Genomic DNA, 27,370 nt, shown 5'->3' on the forward strand with positions numbered 1-27,370 from the left:
GTTGTCTGATGTGGCTGTTGAGTGGAGTCAAGCATTGCATTATGTGTGGTCGAAGGCTGGTAAGTATGCATGTGGGTGATTATTGCCATGTGATATGATTGTTGGATATATGGTTACATCGTGGTGTTATAATCCTCGTGGTTAGGATGTTTTAGGTGAATCGGTGTCCTAACCGAGCTTAGGCTTGATTCACCGAGATTTATATCTCACCCCGTTGTGGGAACCACTTTCGGGTCCCAAGTGATGGAGCTTTGCGGATACCAAGGGCAGGTTGAGGGTAGTCTTATCTGACCTAGTAACCTTTTGAGGTCTTAGTGAGCTGCCCCGAAGTATGGGGTTGTATATCTTTCTGTAGCTCGGTAGGGTTAAGGCTCATCTGCTGTTTGGTGATTGTATATGTTACCTTTTGATTATCTGCCTTGGTATGTATTTCCTGCTATGCTATCCCTGTTTGTTTTTATGTTGTCCGGGAGTAAACCGTTTCCGCATGCGTATATAATTGAAAGGTCGATAACGCGCCTGGGACGTTATCCTTCGTGACCTCGTGGCGATTTGGTAGGGATGTCGCGGGCTCGAGAGTCGGGGCGTGACATCCCCGCCCAAGGTGGTATCAGAGCAAGGTCGGCCTGATCCATCCGGTCATTGGCCCGGAGTAATAAGGAGCGATGGGATATGGGATAGTTAGTAGGACTTTTATCGCTATGCATGTGATTGTTATTTGAGTGTTAAGTTTTTGGGGTCGCCTTCTGACCGCGTTTTGCTTTGGGGTAAGCGGGACTCCGCATCATTTCTGCATAATGAGCGGACGCGGTAGAAGAGCACCTCGAGCACCCGCGCAGAGGCCTGTGAGGCCGGTAGATGAGATCGCCGATGTTGGAGCGGCACCTCCTGTCGCACCTCCCGTGGCTGGTCCCGCTCGGCAAGAGCCGACTATGGCAGAAGTTATGCAAGCTTTAGGAGCTATGGGGGAATTGATAGGGCAGCAGATAAGGACTCAAAACGCTGCTGCCGCCGCTGCTGTTGGAGCCCCACCTGTAGTTCCACCTACAGTTCCGCCGATGGATGTGCCACCTGTGGCGGTAGTTGAGGATCGTAAGGCTCAAAAGATGGTGGAACAGTTTCTCAAGTTGAAGCCACCGCAGTTCACTGGAAGCGGAGACCCTGAAGCGGCCACCCAATGGATTGAAGGATTGGAAAAAGTGTTCAACTTGCTTACATGCTCGAATGAGGATAAGGTGGTCCTGGCCGTTTATCAACTAGAGGGTAACGCCATTACTTGGTGGAGAGCTGTCAAGGATAGAGTCTTCCCGTAAGGTACGGTCCCTGTGTGGGATACCTTTGTGGAGGCCTTTAATAACAAGTATTTCTCGAGGACAGCTAGAGAGCAGAAGATGGCTGAGTTCTTCCGCCTCCTTGGGAATCAGATGACCGTCGATCAATATGAAGCTAAGTTCTCGGAATTATCTAAGTATGCCCCGAGATTGATTGAGGACCCCGAGGATAGGGCTAGAAGATTCGGGGACGGGCTAAAGCCCGAGATTAAGAGTGTACTAGCGCCGTTCAATCTTTAGGACTATGATGACCTTTATGAGAGGGCGCTGATAGTGGAGCGGGACTTGGCCGAGAGGACCGCCGCATCTGGATCGCGGTTTACGTCCTCAAATAGATTTGAGAAGAGGCAAGGGAAGAAGCCTATGTATGGAGGCGGACATCACATCCCACCCAATCGCAGAGGAGCGATCAATAAACCTGTTTTCCGCCAAAGTGAGGTGCGTAATCTGTGTCACCAGAGACATGGACCTGGTCCATGCCCGTATAGGGGTGGAGCCTGCTTTGGATGTGGCCGGTTGGGCCATCGGGTAAAGGACTGCCCGCAGAGGCAGCAAGGAAGGCAGGCGCCACAACCGAGAGGACCATTAAGGGGAGCCGCGCCACAAAACTTCCAGAATCGTCCCCGGGCTCAAGGAAGGGTGTTTGCTGTCACCCGTGAGGAGGCGAAGGATTCGCCGACCGTTACAGGTACGGTCCTCTTGCATAATCAAGTCGCCTATGCTTTGTTTGATCCGGGTGCTACGCATTCCTTTGTCGCTGATAGATTTGTTAAACTGGCTGATTTGAGTGTAGTACCATTGGATGTTGTTTTTAAGATTTCTACACCTTTAAAGGATAGCGTATTGGCTGCAAATGGATGTCCTAACTGTAGGCTGGTTATAGATGGACATGAGGGTAGAATAGACTTGATTGTGCTAGAAATGTATGACTTTGATCCGATCGTGGGGATGGATTGGTTGATGAAGCAAAAGGCTGTAGTGGATTGTTATCGTAAGGTCATCCATTTTAACCCGTTGGATGGAATGGATTTTGAATTTGTTGGGAGTCGAGGTGGAACCTCAACCTTGTTGATTTCGTCGTTGGAAGCGACGCGTCTGTTGGAAAGTGGATGCCAAGGGTATTTGGCGACCGTATTGGATGTATCGGTTGAGGAACCGAAGATTGAGAACATCGCAGTAGTTCGCGAGTTTCCGGATGTCTTTCCTCGAGAACCGCCTGGTTTACCGCCGGAAAGGGCAATAGAATTTGTAATAGAGTTAGCTCCGGGGACGGAGCCAATCTCTAAAGCGCCGTATAGGATGGCGTTGTCAGAATTGAAGGAACCGAAGGTGCAAATGCAAGAACTGTTGGATAAAGGATTTATCCGCCCCGGTGCGTCGCCATGGGGAGCACAAGTATTGTTTGTCAAGAAGAAAGATGGATCTATGAGGTTGTGTATAGATTACGGGCGGTTGAATCAAGTAACGATCAAGAATAAGTACCCATTGCCTAGGATTGATGATCCGTTCGATCGGTTGTAGGGAACATCGGTGTTTTCTAAGATTGATCTACGGACGGGCTACCATCAGTTGAGGATAAGGAAAGAAGATATACCGAAGACGGCATTCGGGACGCGCTATGGACACTATGAGTTCACGGTAATGCCGTTTGGTCTTACGAATGCTCCTGCCGCTTTTATGGATCCGATGAACAGGGTGTTCAAGGAGTTCTTAGATCTCTTTGTGATCGTATTTATAGACGACATTCTGGTGTACTCGAAGAGCCTAGAGGAGCACGAACAACATCTGAGGGTAGTTTTGGAAACACCGAGGGTACATCAGCTTTATGCGAAGTTTAGCAAGTGCGAGTTTTGGTTAGCTCGTGTGGCGTTCCTAGGCCACGTGATTTCTGGGGAAGGAATTGAAGTAGATCCATCGAAGATTGAGGCGGTTATAGATTGGCCAAGACCGACGACAGTGCCCGAGATTAGAAGCTTCTTGGGATTGGCAGGCTACTATAGACGATTTGTGGAGAAGTTTTCCGCTATAGCCTCGCCTATGACTAAGTTGTTGAAGAAGGATGTGAAGTATGAATGGACAGACCGGTGCGAGCGTAGTTTTCAAGAGCTTAAACATAAGGCGACTACGGCTCCCGTGTTGACTATTCCGTCCGGTCCTGGAGGATTCGAGATCTACGGTGACGCGTCTCTTAGAGGTCCGGGTTGTGTGCTGATGCAACATGGAAGGGTAGTAGCTTATGCATCTCGCCAATTGAGACCCCACGAGTTGAACTATCCAACGCACGACCCGGAGTTGGCTGCGGTCGTGTTCGCTTTGAAGATCTGGAGGCATTATTTGATCGGAGAAAGTTTTCAGGTGTATACCGATCATCAGAGCTTGAAGTACCTGTTCTCTCGTAAAGAGTTGAACATGAGGCAGCGTCGATGGATGGAGCTGCTCAAGGATTATGATTGCGAGATCTTGTATCATCCGGGTAAGGCGAATAAGGTTGCAGATACCCTAAGTAGAAAATCGGTGATTGCTCAATTATGTGTACATGAATGGCGTTTGCTTGAGCAAGTGAGAGACTCGGACTTTAAGTTGGAGATAAGTTGTCCGTCGAGTCTTGTAGCTACATTGAGAATTGAGCCGGAAGTGCAGATTAGAATAAAGACCATGCGATCGACGGACCCTACTATTCAAAAGATCCTTCAAGAAGATGCAGCTAAGCGAAGGGTAGATTTTCAAGTGGTCGAGGATGGGATACTGAAGTTTAGAGGACGTCTAGTTGTGCCGGTCGATGAAAGTTTAAGGGAGGATATCTTATCGGAGGCACATCGTAGCGGTTATAGTATCCATCCCGGAAGTACGAAAATGTATCAGAATCTGAAGCAACACTACTAGTGGAATGGCATGAAAGCGGATATAGCCAAGCATGTGGCTAAGTGTTTGACCTGTCGGCAGGTTAAGGCGCAGACTTGTAAACCTGGAGGTTTGTTGCAGCCTTTGGAGATTCCGGAGTGGAAATGGGAGCATATCACGATGGACTTCGTGATGGGATTGCCAAGGAGTCAAAGAGGACATGATTCAATCTGGGTTGTGGTAGACAGATTGACGAAGTCGGCGCACTTCATTCCAAGAAGAAAAGACTTCGCTTTGGACAGATATGCAGATTTGTATGTGAGGCACATTGTGAGATCGCATGGAGTGCCGGTGACGATCACCTCGGATCGTGATCCCAAGTTTCTTGCCACGTTTTGGAAGAGTCTCATGCACGCTTTAGGAACGAAGCTGCGATTCGATACGGCCTATCATCCGTGAGACGGAGATGGTCGGGCCCGAAAGGACAATACAGACTCTGGAGGATATGTTGAGAGCCTGTGTTTTAGATTTCAAAGGCAGTTGGGAAGAGCAGTTGCATTTGGTTGAGTTCACCTACAACAATAGTTTTCAGCAGAGTATTAAGATGGCACCGTTTGAAGCGTTGTATGGTAGAGCGTGCCGAACGCCAGTTTGTTGGGACGAAGTAGGTGAAAGGAAAATCACCGGTCCTGAGTTGGTGGAACAGTCTATGGAAGCGGTCAAAGTTATCAGAGATAGGCTGAGAACTACTCAAAGCCGTCAGAAGAGCTATGCAGATAGGAGGCGCAGACCTCTAGAATTTCAAGTGGGCGATCATGTTTTTCTCAAGGTGTCGCCTATGAGAGGGACTTCTCGTTTTGGCAAGAAAGGAAAGTTGAGCCCTAGATATGTCGGGCCTTTTGAGATTTTGGAGCGGATCGGAAATTTGGCATATCGTCTTGCATTGCCGCCAAGATCGGCTCAAGTACATAATGTGTTCCACGTGTCGATGTTAAGAAAGTACGAACCGGACCCCGCTCATGTCCTGAGTTATGAAGAAATTGAGCTAGATGAGCGAGCTACATACGTGGAACGGCCGGTCGGGATCGTGGAAAGGAAAGAGCAAGTGCTCCGGAGCAAGACGATTAAATTAGTCAAGGTGGTTTGGCAACACCATGGAACAGAAGGAGCTACATGGGAGAACGAAGAAATTATGAAGAGTAGCTATCCGTATCTTTTTGAAGAATCGTGATCGCACTGTAATTTCGGGGACGAAATTTCCTAAGGTGGGGAGAGTTGTGACGCCCTGGAAATTAGGCCCTCGGTACAGAGACCGAGTTCAATAAAAAGGATAATTATTGAACTTTTGTCGGTATAAAATTTCGGATCGAAAGGACGTACGTGACGAATTTTGAACAATTCCCGAAATATCGTTCGATTTCGATTGGGTCTCGAAATCGTGGTCACCGTGACTTAGAATTTTTAATCCTCGCGCCTAAGCTTTTCCCGGACCGAACCTAACCCGTGAATATCCACATTTTATTCCCAATCGGTTGAGCCAAAAATCCAATCGGTCCCGATTTGTCAAATTACGAAACCGTCCTTGGATATTATTCATGTGAGACAAAAATAATTAATTTTGAAGAGATGGGTGGGCCCCACTTTTGGTCAATTCAGCCCCCACCAGTCAAAGCCACGTGACTTCTCTCTCTCTTCTCTTTCTCTCCCTCACGTCCGCTGCCCCCCACCCCTGTTTTCCTTCTCGCGACTTCCTTCCCCTCCATCACCGAACCATCTTCTTCCTTAGCGATTTTTGCCAAACCACCACATCCATCCACCACCTTACTCCTCAGTCCACTGCTCCTCGCCGCCACCACCGCCATCCCGGCCGCCGCCGTGACCCCGCAACAGCCCCTCCCGTGCGCCCGCTCTGTTTTGGAACCAGTGGGCTGTTTGGGCTCCAATCGCCCTTGAGGCCACTTCCGACCACCACCCACTACCACATCACCTTCCCCTCGACCTTCAGACTCCGACCCACCACCGTGCACCGCCTCGGACCGCCACGAACAGCCCCGGAACAGATTTGAAACCCGTCTGCCCTGTTTCCGTTGCCTGAGTTGCAGCTGCTGTTCCGGCCGTCTCCGCTGCCTTCCACCGCTCACCACCACCACCGAGGACCTCCTTAGAGTCCTATCTTGTCCCTCGGAGCTTGTGGTGGCCGGCCGCCGCCCGTAGAGCCCGATTTGAGCCCCGGACAGCCTCCCCTGTTCTGCTCGTTTTCCTCTGTTTCTGCACCAGTTTCTGCACCGCTGCTGTTCGGCCGCATCCGGCCACCATCCGCCGCCCCTAGCTGGTCCCGAAGGTCGTCCTCGACCTGTAGGTGAGTCCCCCAGCCTTCCCTAGCCTCGCCTCAGCCCGCGAGATCATTTTTCCCCCAAATTCAGCCCGGTTTCCCCTGTTTTTACCTCTGTCGGTTCTGTTTTTCAGCTTCCGTCGCTCGCCGGACCTTCAATCGCTGAGCCGCCACCGTTTGCAGCAATTTCACCGCCGAACCCGTCACTGTTTTCGGCCGTGAACAGTGTCGCCGGAACAGTGCCGCGGTGAACAGTATTTCCGCGCGTGAACAGTGTTTTCCGGCGTGAATAGTAATTTTCGGCCCCGTCCTCGAAAATCGTGTCCGACCCGACCTCGACCACCGTTTTTGGTGAGTTGACCCTAATCCTTGGTTAGGGCGCTAATTGCGCCTAGAAGTAGTTAGCTAGTCGATAGGGAATTTAGGTAGATTTGATTATGGTCGGATTAGTTAGAAACCCGGTTTAGGGTAAATGGCCATAATCGATTAAATTAGAATTGTCTGTGGCTAATTGTTGATAAATGAATTTGATTGTATGTGGTGATTGATCGCGAGCGAGCGATAGGTTAAAGGCGAGCGATCGATTGGCGATTATAAATCGAATTGGCTAATCAATGAATTTGACACGAAATTGAGCCTTTATGTGGCCTAATCGAATTGGTTTATTCGTGTTGAATTGATGACTTTGTTTGGGCGGATCGCCACGTTGAAATGTTGATTTGAGTATCCTGGATGCTCGTTGAGTGAATTGGCGTCCGCTTGGGAATTAATTGTTCTGTGTATCTTTGCGGTGTCTATTCGGTAGTCCGCATATGCATATGACCGTGTGCAAGATCAAAGACATATTTTAGCATGAAAATGGCCTTGGGGCCGAGTCTTTGAGCACGTTTGTGTGAGCATCCGGCCTAAATCAAAGAGAATAAATTGATTGATGTGTCGGGTGTCTTGTAGGGTCATATGAAGGAACGATGATGGGTTTTCCTGGCAAGTTCGTACTGTACACATAGTACACACCGTACCATTTTTATGGAACCACACGACTTGCTAGAAGCACGATAATTCATGCCCCGTATGGTACGTACGGTTTTAAGGGATTATCGGATGCCGGTCGTAGCTTGTGATGGACCGAAGCCCCGTATAGGGATGCCTACTTGCCGTGCCGTGCAGGGTGCACTGGATACACTGCTTGTAGTAGCCGTTCCCGAGAGGGAAAAGGAACGTAGCCCGGTCCCGCCGGAAGAATGCGGGATCGCATTAATTGTGAGAGTCGATCACGCCGGTCGCGTGGATCCTCATCATTGTGGCGCCATGAGCGCGATCATCGTTAATAAATGGACATGTGTGGTGTCCAGTGCATACTTGTGAGTGTGATGCGTATTCGGTTGGTTGTCCGATGTGGCTGTTGAGTGGAGTCAAGCATTGCATTATGTGTGGGTGAAGGCTGGTAAGTATGCATGTGGGTGATTATTGCCATGTGATATGATTGTTGGATATATGGTTACATCGTGGTGTTATAATCCTCGTGGTTAGGATGTTTTAGGTGAATCGGTGTCCTAACCGAGCTTAGGCTTGATTCATCGAGATTTATATCTCACCCCGTTGTGGGAACCACTTTCGAGTCCCAAGTGATGGAGCTTTGCGGATACCAAGGGCGGGTTGAGGGTAGTCTTTTGGAGTAGATGAGAAGTTAACCTTATCTGACCTAGTAACCTTTTGAGGTCTTAGTGAGCTGCCCCGAAGTATGGGGTTGTATATCTTTTCGTAGCTCAGTAGGGTTAAGGCTCATCTGCTGTTTGGTGATTGTATATGTTACCTTTTGATTATCCGCCTTGGTATGTATTTCCTGCTATGCTATCCCTGTTTGTTTTTATGTTGTCCGGGAGTAAACCGTTTCCGCATGCGTATATAATTGAAAGGTCGATAACGCGCCCGGGACGTTATCCTTCGTGACCTCGTGGCGATTTGGTAGGGATGTCGCGGGCTCGAGAGTCAGAGCGTGACATTATGTCTTCATGATTTGATAAAGGAGCCGAAAATCATAAGAGGTATGTCATTACGATCCGACTAAAGGTCAAGATCACCAGTGCATACGTCTTCGTGATTTGAGACCGAAATCATAAGAGCTACATCGTTATGATTTGATAAGATGTCAAGATCGCCAGTGCATATGTCTTCACGTCCCGATAAAAGAGGCATATTGCCCGAATTGAACAATATTTGATAGGAGCACCACCGAATGGAATCGATAAGTACGAAATGGGCATATTGCACGAATTGAATCGTAACAACTATCATCAAAGGAGTTGTTAATTTGAAAAAGGGTTCAGAAAACTTATCCGGGTTCTCCAAAACAGATTGCTTGGATTGTACATGGTAGGCATTTGCCAGGAGAACTTGCTCATTCAATAATCCTTGGATGAATTTCGAGACCGTGGAAGGGAACTCGAACATCGGGAATGTATTACCTATCATGGAATGTCGGAGATAACACGTGCAAACATATTCAACAATGAGTATAATGCAATCACTCATACTATGGTTCATGCATAACCATTCTATCAAGTTTACATTACCAATTCTGTCCCGGGAGGTTCTCACATTACGAATACCTCGAATGTGAGCTGAATGGGGGGACTTCGGTTTGAAAGGGCTTTCTCTCACTCTTGATAAAAGCTATTTATCCCGTCCGCAGGATTCAAGAGAATCACTCAATCTTTCCATCATCGCATTCAATAAGGATCCGAGTAATCTCGCAATTGATACGACCGAGCCGATCCGGAGGTCTTGATTAAGACCGTAATGAGAGCTAGGTCAAGGGTTTACAAAGGGGACTCTAGCTGAGTCAAGGCTGCTGAAATGAATTTCTTCGTTATCCGCTATGGGTTTACAAGTCAAGAACCCCGCAAAAATGAGAGAGAAATAATTTTGCTCGAACTTCTTCGAGCAATGCTTAAAATAATTGAACTCTACGTTAACTCAAGTGTCCTAGTCAGAAAAGACTTTTGAAGGGTTGTACCATGGGTTATGATTTGGGGACTTGGAAAAGAAAGGATTCGTTTTGGCTCGGAAAATGTATGAGAAGCAGGTTGATGTTGGTGACCATCGCAATCTTGTCACCGACCTTGGCCTTTTGGGGTGCCACCATTACTTTGAGGATGGTACAAGCTGAGGATTGCATTTTGCAATTTGACACTTAATGAGAACCCCTCTTGAAATGTACGAGAGAATTATGCATTACAAATGAACAAAGAATTGAATGGGCATTGGCCTTGCTTTTGGTGGGCACCTTGCTTTTTAAATGCCCAAAATTTTCTATGAGATCAGCATTGCTTTTCTTACTTCCAACTCTCATTTTTCTTTTTCTTTTTTTTTCTTTTTTTCGAGAAGAGATTGTTTCTTTGAGAGCTCTTCGACATCTCTTAGTTTTGCTTTTTTTTTTTACTTTTTTCTTTCGAGAGCGAGCCCTTCTCCTTTAGGCTAAATTTGCCTCTCCCTTTCTTTTTTACAATCCCATGATTTTGAACCAGGAATTACAACAAGAATAAACATTTACAAACAAAAATTATGTAAAATATAAAAAACCTAGCATACAAGAAATGAGTCCATTTGGGGATTCTCTGTTGACCCGACCATCTCCAACTCTAATCCTTGCGAAAATGCTATCTTCGTCTTTGGAATGAGCAAATGATCACCAACAAGGGTTCAAGAAATGAATTTGCAGGCTCAAGTAGGCTGTGCAAAGGACATAGTGTGTAGGATAGAGAAATGAATGCTCTTCATCATCCTAAGGCACTTGAATCAAAATTCGAGTATAAATGCAAAGAAACACCCGAAGATTAATGTTAGTCCGAGCAAGAAAATTTCTAACCATTTACCTCGTGTTGCTGCTGGAATTAACTCGTCTGGACCCCGATGTGGAGTGGCTCTTGACAGGGGTAAAGAAATGAAACCACCGCTCAAAAGGGGTAATCAATGGATTACCTGTAGTGTTTGGGATAGAGAAATGAATGCCTCTGTCATTTCGGCTATCGTACCTTTTGCAAGAAAACCTTTTACCTTCCGAAATGCGGAACTTAGCCACCGTTCAACTCGCCTGAAAAAATGGGACGTGCTTGGAAAAAGATTGCCTTTCATCATCCTGTCCCGCCCCATTCCATACATTTGATGTATCTTATGTAGTTCATGTTCCTTATTCAGAGTTGGTAAATTAAACATGAGGAATAGTCATGCACAAACTATGCAATGTATGAATGTTTTCGAGCATATAAAATGCAGTAACTTTTTATCTTGGTGGATAGAATTTGCAAGCACATAAGAAACTTCTTATGGGCGTGGATCGTGAGTTGCCCCTACTCATGCAAATGAGTTGCAAAACTTCATTATCTAGTTCGAGACATGAGATTGTCAAAAGCTCCGGGAATTTCTCATTTCATTAATTTTTAGGGAGAAAGGATACCTCCCTATCCGGAAAGGCAATGAACCCCGTAAAAATCAAAAGGGAAAGTGTTAATGTACGTTCTCATGTTCTAAAAGAGTTGAAACGATACCACTTTACCCTTGTTTGTATTTCTTATGAACTTTGAATTGAAAAGATCGGGTCATCTGGATCGGGTTGTATGTCCGAGATGTTATCTCTCCGGTTTTGTAACCATCTGGGCTGAGCTTCAATCGGCATTGAATCGCGAAGCAAAGAGATTTTTATTAATCTTTGTACATTGATGCCAAATCCCAGGATCGAACCTGGGACGCCTCGGACCCTTGTCATTCCCCCAACCACTAGGCTGTGGTGTTGTTGGCGTCCATTGGTGGTTCGCTTTTTGTTATATTGTTCTCAAAGCAGTTGGCAATCCCCCGTCGAGAATAAAATAAGCTTAATTTAGAGTTTGAAACGACCGAGAGCCAATTGGAACGATACGGAGTTACCCATCTTTGAGCCCGCTTGGTCTTTTACTCGTATTCTCCCAAGTAAGGCTATTCAGAATCTCTCTTTACGGGCGCTCGGGGGCATCGTCCAAAAATTGATTTGCTACCGGGCTAGTTTAACGGGGAACTTACGCATTTGATAAGAGAGGAGGAAATTCGCCATTTAACTCTGGATAAATTCTGGACAGCTAGAAAGTAAAAAATATCTCACACGGGGCAACTATACATGGAATTAAAGGAGTATTCATGCGAGATTGGTTTCGCCTCTTTTACTAGCCACTCCAACGATCGATCGATTCTGTCTTGGACCAAACACCAATAATCGTTGTTTGAAAACCCATAATTACTTGCTTCGGATCACGGCTCCGGAGGTCCTTCATTTCCAAACAGGCTCATCAAGGTGGCAAGCTCATTATCAAAGTAATCTTTTGATTTTTCGAGCAATTGATACTCAAATTGGGCATTGTTACTTGCTAATACCGGCAACTGATTTCCCACTTTGTTTTGGCCGTCGCCAGGTCGACTCCTTGAGCTTGAGCCTCCGTCATTGCTCGGGAACTTGTAGGGATGATCAACCGGTCTGCTGCTAGAATCACCAGCGGAAGGTTGGTATGACATGTATTCTTGATTGGGAAGTGGCCGGGTACCTTTTGCTCGGTAGGTTTTCCCGGTATTGATCTTCCAATCAACTCCGGTCCGGTCGCCTTGGTCCCAAGCTGCATCATGCTTCCTCAGCTTATCTCTAAACCTTTGAAGGTGATTCGTGACACTTTGCATGGTGAGTCCGTCTATATTCATTATTTTGAGTACAGCCGTTGGTCGTGCTAAATTGATTCCTAGCTGTCAAACCGCCTCAATGAATATAGAATGAAGCTCGGTGGACCACAGGGGCCTTTTCTTTTGGATAAAATCGTCGTCGTCGCCTTGGTCGTAGTTTTTTTGTTCGAGTAATTGCTTCATTGCAGCATGTTGCCAAATGTTTTGGAGCACTCGAACGCAGATCGGCTTCCGTAGGACGTCTCGAGCACCATGCAATATGGCCCTCGTTTTGAACCGTTGATCATCACTTGCCGATACTACGATGACCTGTATGTCCAACTCGGAATCAATGATCTTTAAGAGACTGAAACCGTCCGTGTCGATCCCTACCATGGCTGTGACGACGATGTCAAAATCATATTTGTACTGCCTCAGCACTTCTAAGGCTTTCGTTGCTTTCGTATAAGCAGAAACCCCGTACATGCAACTTCTCAAGATAGCAACGAGGACTAAGAGGGAAACGGGGTTGCCATCAATGGCCATGACTCGCAGATCCTCGGGATAGGAAGCTTCCCATACTTCCGCCTGGAATGAACGTGTTTTGCTTTTAAAACCTTCCATATGTAGACCGAAAATGGCTGTTTCGACCGGAGACCGAGCTTTAGATGTTCTCGGACTTGCAAAACAATTTGCCCGAAAATCACAAAAGCGATGGTGGCCTTTCGTGACGAGTTCCGGTGGTCATTAGGTGCATGGAGACTTTATAAACTTTTTTCGATCTATTAGTCTCGCATATAGGTTCTCGCTTTTTTTACGAAAGAGGATAGATTTTTCTCTCCTTTCCGGTCTTAGTGCCATGGATCCATTTCGTAATAACTCTTACCTCTCACTCAATCTGTCATCTTTTTCCTTTTCTGATATGTAGGAGCCCTCAAATCTTTTCGCTTTCTCTATGAACGAGGCGCTTATTTCCCTTCTCGGATCTTTTCGGTTCCTCCTACGAACAAGGCAGTTATTTCCCTCCTCAAATCTTTTCGCTTCCTCCCGAGGCAGTTATTTCCTCAAATCTTTTCGCTTTCTCTACTAACAAGGCGGCTATTTTTTCTCAAATCTTTTTGCATCTACCTATGTGAAGGCTTTTAATGCTTTTCTTTTCGGCGTTCAATCAAATCTGACAAAGAATTCACGCATTTAAGCATGATGATATTCGCGGATAGTACTGTTCTTTGCCCCTTGATTAACTCTAGGCGTAAAAAGAAGAATGTCTCACATGGGGATTTGTAACAAACAGTACATTCATTCACGCATGTCCCTACTTCTCTTGAGGAATCGTAAGGGCTAGCTAGTAATGCTCAAAAGAGCGATATTTTGAGAGCCCATAATAAAAAAATCAAGCTTCATGTAGGCTACAGATTCGGAGTTCCATCAGCATTGAATTGGCCGATCGTGACATCGTGGAAACTCCAATTGTAGTAATGCATGTCTCTTCCCTCGAAGGGCATCGGTTCTACCTCTGCAAGACCGACTTTGCGGGATGTATCCCCAATAAAATCCGATTGTGCGAGAACTTGCTCGGGGGGATGAACCGATAAATGAACATTTTCAATGCTCAGATGTGGCTCATTGAGGAACATGTCACCAAAGACGATGGGGTTGCTACGGACATGGCAAACAGCGGTGTTAAGGGCATCCCTGTACCTCTTATTCTCTGCTCGAAGCTTTTCATTTTCTTCCTTTAGAGACGCAAGTTCATGACTTTCACTTTGAACCTTCACTCGGGCCCGCTTGTTTTGAAACCTGAACTTGACCTTCAAGGGCTCCATTCCTAGCTTCCGGCTCAATTCATTTTTTCGTTTCTTGTTCACGTAAGGGTACTCCTTGAAGGCAGCTTCGAGCTCTTTGATTTGATGTTTTCTTTTCCGGGGTTGACTATGGCTGCTGCTGCTATTGTTGTTGTTGTTATCGAGATCTTGAACTTCACCGCCAAGGGAGTTGGTTTTTGCGGCTTCAGCTTTGGATCTCGCCTCGAAATCTAGCAGTTCGTTCTCGGGGATGTCTAGGTTGGTCTCCTCCAGTAAGTGCTGGTAGTCTCTAAACATATTGGATTGAAATACTTCTTACCGCCTTTTGTTCACTCTACTCTCCACTGTATGCTTACTCTCTCCAAATTCTTCTCTTCTTTTTTCTTTTGAGTAATCGGGTATGTTCCATAGCCTCCCTTTTAACGTGGATGAAAACCACCAAGCCGGCGCTTCTCCCAAGATTTCGTGTTTCCCGCTCTGTCCTCTTCCTTTCCTTTTGACATGGCGGGACCCTCAAATCTTCTCTACAGGTGTAGACTTGTCTCTCTCTTAATTTTTCAATTATGGCGGGACCTTTAAGTCGTTTCTCAACTTTTTCGAATTTGTGAGGCTTGAGATGGTAGATCCGTGATTCACGGACGAAATGTCCGTAGTTTTACCCGGATAATTAAATCGGCCCCCACTGCAATTATTGCTATGACTTTTCTTGCCCTTTAAATTAGGATTTAACGCCGAGACGATTATCGCTTTCATATCTTCATCTCAAACTTTCTAAGCACTCTTTCGCATCCATTCTTTTTCAGCCGCTTCAACAACAATGGCTTCCCTCCCTACACACGTCTTCTCGGCTGAAGTTTTGGCCAAATGGGAGAAACATTACAATCTCCTAGGCCATGGCTACTCTTATATAGCCAATCATCCGGAGGTCGAAACCGAAATTCGTCTTATGTTTAGGGATATAGACATTGCTTCTATTCAAGGCACCAAGTTAGAAGAGGAATATAGGATCTTCCCTACCCTCTTCACTAACTTCCCGGAGGCTTACAATCATGCTTATCAAGATGTTACCTTGGCCCATCTTGTGAGAGCTCACTATCGGGATCGGTCGACTGACTTGGTGTTGGCCGGTCTTGTAGCCGAGAATTATAAGAAGGCCCTTGACTATGGTAATGAACAAGTCTCACTGCTGATTCGTGAGAGGGGGAACTTGGTGGAACGTTTGGCCATGTCCCAGACCATCTTCGAGCGGGATCCGCTCAATATTGTTTTGAAATTCCAATGCTCATGGCTCGAAGAAAGGATGGACGATCCGACCCTGGATATAGCCCGCGGAAGAATGCTGATCCATGACACGGAATTTGCTGCCGAGTACCACGAGGACAAGGTAGCCAAGCTTAAAGAGAGGTGTGAGCTCCTCCTCTTTAAGCTGGCGGATCTCGATTCTCGGAGCGATCGGTGTAGGCGGAACATCAATTGTATGGAGGATCGGTTAAACTCCTTTGTGATGCTCATTAGAGCTCGGTTTGGCTTTACGTTCCCACCCCGATGATATATTTGTAAGGCTTTCCGATGGATGAAATGAATGCAAGTTTTTACTCATTTGCGTTTCGTTTTCGTATTATTCGATCTTCCATATGTTGACAGATTGAAGGGGCTCTTTATTTTACTCGTTTCATCTTGGTCGTCATATCTTTTTTCGCAAGATAACCCCTTTACTCTATGAATATGTAAATCTCACGCTACCGATGGTCAATTTAATTAGGCCGGAGAGACTCCCCCATTTGAAACAATCTCTCAGCAAAGATTAGTAGCGAAGAAACAAACGAACGCCCAAATGTGAACAACTCGTGAATCCGTATTAATATTATAACTCGATTATGAAAACATCAGAGTGAATCAAGTATAATATTTCTTTACTGAGTCAGAATTGATCGGGTTGGTAAAGACACGACCATCCATCTTGGCCGGAATCAAAGCGCCACTAGGGAGCACTTTCTTTACTATATATGGACCACCATAGTTTGGAGCGAATTTCCCTTCTAGGAGTGGGACTATTGGCAATAATTTTCTCAAGACCATGTCATTGATCCGAAAATATCAAGGCCGAACTTTTTTGTTGAATGAATTAGCAACCCTCTGTCGATAACACTGGCCATGACATATAGCCTTAAGTCTCTTTTCATCGATCAGATTCAATTGGCTTGCCCTCTGCTAGATCCATTCAGCTTCCGTCAAGATAGCTTGAGACAGTATACGTAAGGAAGGAATTTCCACTTCAATTGGTAGAACAGCCTCCATTCCATATACAACAGTATACGAGGTTGCCCCGGTAGATGTCCGGATCGAGGTCCGATACGCCATAAGTGCAAATGGCAACCTCTCATGCCAATCGCGATAATTTTCAGCCGTCTTTGCTAAGATTTTCTTAATGTTCTTATTGGCGGCTTCTACTACTCCGTTCATTTGAGGACGATATGGGGAAGAGTTTAGATGCTTGATCTTGAATTCCTTAAACAATTCGTCCATTAGTTTGTTGTTTAAGTTCGAGCCATTGTCGGTGATTATGGCTTCGGGTGAACCGTATCGAGCAATGATATCCCGGCGGATAAATTTCACGATATTTCGTGCCGTGACCGCTAAATAGGATGCGGCTTCGATCCATTTGGAGAAATAGTCAATCGCCACCAAGATGAATCGATGTCTATTGGATGCTTTAGGGTTGATAGGGCCGATAGCATCAATGCCCCACATAGAAAACGGCCATGGTTCAAATAATCGATGCAACTCATTTGGAGGGACATTAATCTTGTCACCATGAATCTGACATTTGTGACAGCTCCGGACATGCTGAATACAATCTCTTTCGAGCGTGAGCCAATAATAACCCAATCTCATAATCTTATTAGATAACAAGTGGTCGTTCATGTGTGGACCACAGATCCCTTCATGTACTTCCATCATCAGACGAACTGCTCCGGTTGAGTCAACGCATCTTAGTAGGACAGAATCGAATGACCGCTTGTACAAATTCTCTCCGTTCAAGAAGAACATTGATGCCATCTTTCTTATGTACTTTTGGTCGGATACGGTACTTTTTTCGGGGAACTCCCCGCTTCGAATATAAGTCTTGATGTCATGGTACCACGACTTACCATCGGTTTCATCGATTACGGCCATACAATATGCCGGCTTTTTAAATACCTCGATCGTTAGTGGGTCAACCTCAAGTCCATTGGCGACTTGTAACATTGATGACAAGGTAGCCAATGCATCGGCGAATCGATTATGAGTCCCGGACAGATACTCAAATGAGATATCCTCAAATTCCTCCACCAGTTCATCCAGATACTCGTAGTAGGGAAACAATTTAGCATCTCTCGTCTTCCACTTTCCAACAGTCTGAAGGATAATTAAAGCGGAATCTCCGAACACCTTGAGTCCGGCTATCCCCATTTCAATCGCAGCCTGCAAACCGAGGATGCATGCCTCATATTCTGCTATGTTATTTGTGCAATGGAATACTAATTTTGCTGCCACAGGATAATGCCGACCACCTGGAGATATCAGAACCGCGTCCGTGCCTGATCCCGATAAATTGACAGCTCCGTCAAAATACATAGTCCAGATGTAATCCTCCACCGACATGATTCGATCTTCGGAATGATAGGCATCATCATCTCACCCCGGATTTTCAGCTAGGACATCTGCTATAGCCCGTCCCTTGATTGACTTTTGGGACAAATATTGAACATCAAACTCGGAGATGAGGATTTGCCATTTGGCAAGTCTACCAATCAAGGCGGGTTGATTTAGCAAGTATTTGATAGGATTGCACTCTGTCACCAGAAGCACCTGGTAATGCAAGGTATATTGCCGAAGCCTGTGCAATACCCATACTAACGCTGCACATGTTTTCTCCGCTTCGGAGTATTTCATTTCCGAAGCTGTGAATTTCTTGCTCGGATAATAAATGGCTCGTTCTTTTCCATCCTCTTGCCTCTCTTAGGCTAACATAGCACCCAAGGACTCACTAAGGATTGTGAGGTAGAGGATTAAAGGTTGCCCCGGCATTGGAGGAACAAGCACAGATGGATTCATTAGATGTTGCTTCAGTTTCCCAAAAGCTTCTTCACATTCGCTATCCCATTGAACTAGTGCATTCTTCTTTAATAGCTTGAGGAATGGCTTAGCGGTTTCTGATAACCGAGAGATGAATCGAGCAATATAGTTTAGCCTACCCATCAAACTTCGAACTTCTTTAACCGTCGTCGGTGGCTCAAGCTCACGAATAGCCTTGACTTTAGAAGGGTCGACTTCAATACCCTTGTTGCTTACCACGAAACCGAGCAGCTTGCCCGAGCTGGTCCCAAAGATACACTTGGCGGGGTTGAGGCGTAACTTGTACTTTCGAAGTCCGTCGAACAATTTCTTTAGCGTTTCGACGTGATCTTCTCCATGCTTTGTTTTTGCTATCATGTCATTGACGTAAACCTCAATCTCATTATGCATCATGTCGTGGAAAAGGGTAACTATGGCTCGTTGGTAAGTAGCTCCAAGTGTTTCGAGACCGAACGGCATCACCCGGTAATGAAAAATTCCCCATGGTGTGTTGAAAGTGGTTTTCAACTTATCATTGACATTCATCGGGATTTGATTGTACCCAGAGAAACCATCCATGAATGAAAACAATTCAAACCCCGCAGTATTGTCAACACGTATGTCGATATGCGGGAGGGGAAAATCATCTTTAGGACTAGCCTTATTCAAATCTCGATAATCGACACGGACTCGAATACGCCCATCCTTCTTCATGATCGTGACTATATTGGCAACCCAATCAGAGTATTACGTAGTCTCAAGGAATCCGACGTCAAGCGACTTCATGACCTCCTCTTTGATCTTCCGGACCATTGCAGTCCGGCCCTCCTTGACTTTTGCACCACTGGCTTAGCCGAGGGATCAATCGGCAAATAATGTTCGACAATGGAACGGTCAAGACCGGGCATATCTGCATAGGACCAGGCGAAAATGTCCTGGTAATCCTTCGGGAGCTTAATCAAGCGCTCGGACATCTCTTTGGAAAGGTTTGCCCCGATCTTAACTTCTTTAGGGTTTTCCGCATCGCCTAGGTTGACCGAGATAGTTTGTTCACTGGTCAAGGGCTTGATCTCCTCATGTCGTTCGAAATCCCGACGAATTTCCTCATAATCCGGATTGGACTCATCTAAGTCGTATATTTCTGAATCCACTAGGTTTCCCTCTTCATGTATCCCCCTGAAACATAAAGTAACAAAATCGGAAGGAAAACATGACTTAATTGCGGTGTGATTTTTTTTGAAGAACTTTATTATTTTTTTATTTTTCAAAACCGTGGGACATGAATTCTTGAAGAAGCCCAACCCTCGGTTCTTACCATAATGACAAACTTGTTGGTCATTGGTTATCGTCATCGGGTTGGTTTGGGATACTTCAACAAGATTCGAAAAATAGTGTAATTTTATTGATATGAAATTACATCTTCTAGAAATTCCAAGAGTGCAAGACAGAATAGAAATCCAAATGCGATCCAAAACCTAAAGGAAACAGAAAATGTCCCACGTAGGGGATTGCATAAACATAAAGATGTTACTCTGAATCTAAACCCTCCAGGGGATCATCACATATGGTATTAATGAATGATTTGGAAGGTTTAGGCGCCGGGTAAGGTTCCTCCTCATGCGCTCCGTCTTCAAATATAGCAGTAATGGTTACATCATCAAAACAACCGGTGATATCGAAGACTCCTTCATCCTCTTGAGACCCTATTGGCTCAACTGCAGTACCTTGATCCTTCGGTATGTCGGAGAACACAATCCCCAAGTCATCTTCGAGTTGGGTCAAATTATCGTAACCTCCGACCACTCCAGCTGATTGGAAAGTGGTATATAGAGGTGGGGGTAAAGGACCGCATATCTGCTACTTGCGACCCATTACTCCTCTTTTATGCCCACGCCGTTAACATCCCCGACCGGCTCTGTGAGATTGGCCTTTGGGTTCAATTGGGGTGCGAATCCCTTGGCCATGTCGACCTAAACCCATACCGGGCTTAAAGCCGTTGCCCATCATTATCTTAGCCACCATAAGAGAAGTAGTTGACATTTCGGGAAGCGGCAAAGGACTTTCCGGTGATGCATGGATGGTATGTACTATCTCAAAAGCGTGGTAGGAATCTTCTTCATCATGAGCCGGTTCAATGTAAGGGATGGCTATTTCATTGAAAATCTGGTGATCTTCCTCTCCATGGACAGTCACCAACTTCTGTTTGACCACGAACTTAATTTTCTGATGAAGGCTTGATGGGTCGGCTCCGGCATTATGAATCCAAGGTCGGCCTAGGAGAAGGTTAAAGGCCGAAGGAATATCTAGTACCTGGAAGAGAATGTCAAATAAAGAATACCCGATCTGAATCTCCAAGTTGATCCGCCAAAGCACATCATTCGTTATACCATCGAATGAGCGGACGGAAGTCTTGGTCGTCTGCAACCTGGCCAGGTCAATTCCAAGACGATTCAATGTGGCTAATGGGTAAATATTCAGTGCCGACCCATTGTCAATAAGTACACGAGCTACGTGGGTTTGCTTGTGTTTGATCGTTATGTGCAAAGCTTTGTTATGGCCCCGTCCTTCGAGCGGAATCTCATCGTCGGTGAATGCGACATGATCTTTTAGAAGGATCATCCCTACGAAGTTCTCCGGTTTGTCCTGTTCAATATTCTCGGGTACGTGAATTTCACAGAATACCTTCATTAAGGACTCCCGATGCTTCTCGGATGACTGCCGAAGTTCAAGTAGGGATACCCGAGCCGGTGACTTTCGCAACCGGTCGACAATGCTATATTCACTCGCCTTGATTACAGCCAAGAATTCCTTAGCATCCTTCTCGGTGACTTGCTTAGTAGGTTGGTCACCGCTATAAGCACGTCCTAATCTTGTTATCAAGGCAAGATCGTAGGACCAAGGAACTGTCTTGTCATTAACGTACGGAAAAGGGTGGGGCGAGGCAATGACTATTCCAAGTTCATCGTTAGTTGCATCTTCCAAGACAGGCATGTCCGCTAACTCTGGATCGTTCTTGATCAAGTTAGTCACATTGGTATCTTCCACTTGAGGCTCTTGAAAGGTCTCGGGTTGGGTCAAAGCTGCGAGTTCCCGATCCCGGTCAATGATAATCTGGGATATAGTGGCCACTGTCCCGGTTTGACTTGCCCGGACTATGAATCCGTCCTTCGGGAGAGCGGAGACCTTTTCCTTCAACCGATCCCGTAATATCAGTTCACCGACCTCATAATATCCCGCCCTGATCGGAGCGTTGAGAACATCAGCTATTTCAACCTTAATGGCACCAACCTATCTGATTCCCGGCCCGAATACAGCATTAACTTTACCAGAATGATCCGGCAAAGGATTATTCTGGACATTCGGCTGTTTGTTGCCTTGGAACGAGAATACTTTAGAATCGAGGAGATCTTGAATCCGATGCTTTAGTACGAAACAACCACCAGTGTCATGTCCAAGCTCCCTGCAGTGGTAATCACATTTCTTAGTTGGATCATATCTCGGCGAGCTCGTGTTACTGGGTCGTAGAGGCTCGGAAGTCGGTAAACCTCTCTTACGTAGAACCGCGAGTACCTGCGACGGGGTTCCCGGTAGAGGAGTAAGCTGCCGAGGGGACCGTTGATTCCCTCTTTGTCGTTGCGCGCCGAAATTAGCCTGCTGCTAATTAGGAATCTGTACGACCGGCGTCCGGGTCGTGGGTTTTTGGCTGTAGGTCATGTTGACCTGTGGGGCCGGCTCCTTGTCTTTCCTTACCGCAAACCTCTTAGTCGTCGTGGCGACATCACCGTACCAACCTTTCTTCATACCGTTCTCGATTTCTTCGGTCATCGCGATGAGATGGCTGAATGACGTGGCAGCGGATCCTAAAATTCGAGTTCTCATAACGGGCGGGAGGGTCGAAACAAACAATTTCATGAGTTCCCTTTCGGGAGGGATCGGTTTCCGGTGAGATGCCACGTTCCTCCACCTGGTGGCATACTCTGCTTGATTGTTTCTCCCTTTTTCATCTCAAGCTGCTCAAGGTCTTCTCCGGTGGTGAGCACGTCCAAGTTAAAACTAAAATGTTTGATGAAAGCATTAGCTGCCTTTTCCCAATCATCCATCTGGTAGATCTCGTAGTCCATATACCATCTCATGGCAGCTTCTTTTAAACTAGCCTGGAAAGTCCGAACCATTAGGGGGCCGTTGGTCGCATGCTTATTCATTCTTACCTGGTACATCCGGACGTCTTGAACCGGGTTGGAAGTCCCATCATACTTCTTGAAGTCCGGCATCTTGAACTTCTCTGGCACTGTGACCTTTGAAAAGACAGACAGGTCAATCTAGGGTATGTTGTGAGTCCCCTCGACCTCTCGGATCCTCTGTTCCATTTGGGCCAACAGCTTGGCCGTATCACCATTCAATCCGGAGGCCACGGGGCTGGCTTGAGGGATTGGGACTACGGGACGGCGTGCTCGAGCTTACGCCTGTGAAGATCACATTTTCTAGCCGCATTGTCGATGGGGAGCGGTTTCCCGGGGCTTTATCGGAGTTGTCCGTAGGAGGAATTAGAGCAGGAATGGTTAGCGGCGGGCGGGAGGTGGATGATTGAAGTTTGGCGGAGAAGACGGCCATCATTTCCTCCATCTTTCGGGACATCATCCCTTCAAAGCGCTCGGTCAAGATGCCAAGTTTCTCGTCTAGGGCAGCACTAACGGTAGCATTAATGTCGGCCATCCTCTTCGCGACCGATCGAGTAATATGTGGAGGATCCGTGATAAATTACCTGTACGCAGTAACAAACCCAAAATGAGTACAGGGAGCAAGAATAGCAAGCCGACCCATGGCATCTCTCTAGACTCAAACGAACAAAGTGATTATGACCAAAGGGTTGAACATGTAATTTTCAGTTTGTCCGCTTTTACGAAAAAATTCGTATTAATTCGCACGTTGATCAAAACATGTCCAAATTTTACGAGCTTGTAGTTGAGAAGGTGATGAACAACTTTTATGTTGGCCAATCGGACTAGAAATGCATGGATAAAATCAGTTTAATGTGTTTTTCCAAAAAAATCACGTTCAGAAAACTGTTATAACCGTATGTTGTTGAAAAAACGAAGGGCCATCTTAAATTATGAATTTAATTCTGAAATTTTGTAAGATATTAGTTGAAACATAGGTCTACAACTTTCGTGTTTGGCACTTACTCAAAGCTCGGTCGTAGAATTTAGTAAAAATCGCACAACAGGAACAAGCCAAACCAGAATTGAGGGCAACCGATGAAATTGTAAAAGCTACGGAAGCAAAGTGCGAAATTGGAAATAAGACAATGAGACTTCTAAACAATCAACCTAAACCATGGACCAGCCCAAAATAAAAATGAGATAATATGGTACAAGAGACAAGAAATTACCGGTCATAGGAAGAAAATGTCAATCACAAAGACATGCGCATGAATTGTGAGTTTAAATCTCATCATGACTAGTCGTAACCTCGCGTACAATAGTCATGACTAGTCGGGTCCAATCACTTCGGCTTGGTTCGGTCGACAAGGGCAATTCTCATGCATCGTAGCCTCACGTGCATAAGAACGACCCTTGAGCCATTTTTTGGAAAAATTTTCGAGATCCAGATGAGATAACCTTTAGCGAAACCTTACCGCCAAGGTTAAAGAACCATCTAAATACCATCCTAAAACTATTAGTGTGACCCAGGTCCGGTCACGGGTTGTGTGCAGTGTAGTGCAAATACGATAAATCATGCACAACAATTAAAGGCAAACACCGCTTCAATGATTCAAAAGTTAAATCACAATTCCAATTCACCAAGTCTACAAAACAAAGGGTTAGCCGATCACTCCTCCCCTTATAACTCCCAATCTGCAAAAACATTTAACACCTAAGAATGAGAATTCAACCAAAGTTTGCCAAATCAAGTGATTTCTTTTTCATGAAATTATCTGGCCTAAGTCCTCATTAGCTCCCCGGTGGAGTCGCCAAGCTGTCGCGACCTAAAAAATAAACAAGTTAAATTCCAGGCTAATGGATTATCGGGTTAATTAATTAACTAACCTAACTCGGACTCTCCCAAGTCCATACCAAATCGCAACTTAAGGTTCAAATAATTAACATGCAATGTGTTTTGAATTTGGAGTCGCCACTAATCATTTTCGATAGGTTGATTAGAAACCTAAATAAAATAGCGGGAGAAAACTACCTTATTTCCGCGAACCGGAGATTTTGAATTCGGGGATTTGGTTACGCTAGATTACTCTAACGCCCTTTCGGTACCATTTTCATGAAAAAATATTTGATTTAGCAATTTTGATGGATTTTACTTGAAATTCAAAGATGCAATTTTTTTTTTCTTCTTTTTTATGAGAATGTAAAACATTGAACTTTGTGCAATATACACCATGGATGATTTAGAAAAAAAGAAAATGCAGCCAATCACGAGTATTTACAAAAATAAATTAACATGTAATAATGCTAAACTTTAGAACACATGGCATAAACAAACAAATGTTCAAACCAAACGATTACATTTTTGTAGATCGAGATGGAGATGATTACCTTCTATTACACAAAATCTTACTCACGTACACGTTATAGTTCCCTTCAAGATCTCGAAGTTGGAAGAACGCGGCTGTCGTCGAAAATGGCAAGCAGTGGCGTTGTTGGGTAGCGAGAGGCGAAATATGTATCGGGACTCGTCGAAGATGATGCTCGACTAAAGCTCTTTTCTTCACTCTCGAATTTTCTCTTCTGGTTTTTCTCAAGAACTCTCTTTTTACTCTCTAAAAATTCCTCTCAAAAACTCTCTCAATTCTCTTCCACTCAAAAACTCTCTCTATTCTCTTCCACTCCCAAAAACTCTCTCAATTCTCTTCCTCTTTTATAGGCAAAGTTCTTCATCCTTCATTCTTCATCTTCATTTCTTCACATTCCATTTTCATCTTCTCTTCTTCATCTTCATTTCCTCACCTTCCATTTTCATCTTCCCTTCTTCATCTTCATCTTCTCTTCTTCATCTTCATCTTCATTTCTTCACCTTTCATTTTCATCTTCCCTTCTTCATATTTATCTTATCTTCTTCATCTTCTCTTCACCATCTTCCTTTCATTATCTTCTCTTCTTTATCTTCTCTTCACCATCTTCCTTTCTCCATCTTCTTTTGGTATTTGCAATACAATCCCCGAAGTTCTAAGTATTTGCAATACGGTCCCCGAAGTTTTAAGTATTTGCAATACAGTCCCCGAAGTTTCAAATCCTCTCGGTGTATTTTTCCATCCCGTGCCTAGTCTAGACGCATGCTAAATTAAGTGTTACGCTTGCCCAATTATATGCCAATGCAATGTACGCTAAAAATAAATATGTGAGATGATTTTTATAATTTTTATGTAAAAAATAGATTAGTCAAAATTTATGCATCAACACGAGTGAAAAAAAAAATGGAAGACGAAGGTAAAACAAGCTTACGATATCCCATACACCCGCGGTCTCTTTCATTTTATTTTGTGGGGAAAAGTACACTAGAAGTGCCATAACTTGTGTACGGCGTTCACTTGAGTGCCATAACTTTCAAAACGCACTTAAGTGCCATAACTTTCAAAAATCGTTCACTTGAGTGCTACGTCGGACAAAAATCGTTCACTTGAGTGCTATAGTAACTTTTTCGGCGTGCCACGTCGGCTTTCCGGCGTGCCACGTCATTTTTCCGGCGTCTACAGTAACTTTTCCGACGTGCTACGGTAACTTTTCCGGCGTCTACGGTAATTTTCCCGACTGCCACGTCAACATGGCACTCAAGTGCACGATTTTTAAAAGTTATGGCACTTAAGTGAACGTTTTGAAAGTTATGGCACTCAAGTGAACGCCGTACAAAAGTTATGGCACTTCTAGTGTACTTTTCCCTATTTTGTGCATTCTTTCCCATATAACTACCTGAGTTTGTGTGATATGTGATATGTTCGAATAATTAAAAAAAACTCAAAATTCCAGCCTTTTAAAATTTCCGTGCTGTTAGATGTTGAAAATAATTTAATGAAGAGAAGAAGCTTGTTCGTAGCTTAAAAATCTAGAGGGGGAATTATCGCCAGCTATACAATTAAAGGCATGTATATCCGCAGGAGATCAACTTGAATCTAGAGCCATGAGACAGATGACGGAGAGAGCTGGCGATCGCAAGTCGGTGAGGAAGGAGTGCGGGGAAAGCGCGGATCTGGAGTAGAAGACAGAGTGCAGAGTTGTAGGTAGAAGAAGCAGAGGCAGCGACGAGTAGAAAGCAAGCTAGCGCCAGAGCGAGCGGAGAGCGAAGGCCGGAGGGGAGACGAGGCAGCTAAAATCACGGAGGTCGCCGTCGCCATCGCTTGCTTCGCGAGACAGAGAGGAGGGGGTGACGCAAGATGAGAGAGAGTGCTGGGAAGACACAGGATGAGATGAGAACATGAGAGAGGAGAGAGAGTGTTAGCGTGGGGAACGAGGGGACGATCCTTTTCCAAAAAGTAAAGGGAGAGTGGGGGAGGGGGGGCGATCTTTTTCCAAAAACGAAAAAAGTATAGAGCAAAGAGAGAGTGGGGGAGGGGGACGAAAAAAGTATAGAGCAAAGAGACGAAAAAAGTATCTCCCCTGCTCAATTCATTTCATTTCCTTGGCCTACATAATATGTTGAAGAAAGAAGTGGGAATCTCACAGAGGGTAGAGCAGCATCAGCACCGGCCTGCGCCAATTCCATCAGAGATTGTCAAAGGCACACAAAATCAGCTCAATATATCTCGTCGAAGAAGAAGAAGAAGAAGAAGAAGTACCCGGCGAGGGAGTGAGCATGCGCCACGACAGTCCACAGACGACCCATTGCTTGGTTGGACCGGATGGATGGGGAAGCTGAATGATCAGAGATACTTCAATGGTGATGAGATGAGAACAGAGGAATGGAGCGAAGAAAGAAGAGAAACGATTGCGATCCGCAGGAAGGAAGACGCCCGTATAAAAAGGCCAAGTGCAAGGGGACACGTGGCAGGCGACCGGGGGGCGGGGGGTGTTTTGTTCCTAACGAGGCTTTTAGCGTTAAACGTGTCCAAACGAGCGAGGTGATTAATCACCGTCCACTGCCCCCTTTTAGCTCTAAAGCTTAGTATTGAAAGACTTGCCACACGGCCGAATCGCTCATGTTCACGACAAGTTGCTCCCTTTTGCTCAAGTAAAGCAAAAGCTCAAAATCTCTCCCTTCTCGCGTTCACATCCGAAAGTACTCTTTAACCTAACCCTGGCGCTCGACATACCTTTCACGGGATCGTGAGGTCGAATCAT

The 27,370-nt window shown here is 45.3% G+C and overlaps 1 long non-coding RNA gene across 1 annotated transcript; it reads right to left on the bottom strand.

Annotated features, from left to right (window-relative positions):
* Positions 1-10,581: 10,581 nt before the first annotated feature.
* Positions 10,582-27,086, bottom strand: LOC125314272. Its single transcript, XR_007197828.1, has 3 exons — positions 26,674-27,086; positions 14,500-14,507; positions 10,582-10,592 (listed from the first exon to the last, which is right to left on the bottom strand). It is a non-coding gene; the product is annotated as an uncharacterized LOC125314272 (long non-coding RNA).
* Between the last annotated feature and the right edge of the window lie 284 nt (positions 27,087-27,370).

The sequence above is a fragment of the Rhodamnia argentea genome, chromosome 3 (assembly GCF_020921035.1).
Source record: "Rhodamnia argentea isolate NSW1041297 chromosome 3, ASM2092103v1, whole genome shotgun sequence".
Classification (NCBI taxonomy): domain Eukaryota; kingdom Viridiplantae; phylum Streptophyta; class Magnoliopsida; order Myrtales; family Myrtaceae; genus Rhodamnia; species Rhodamnia argentea.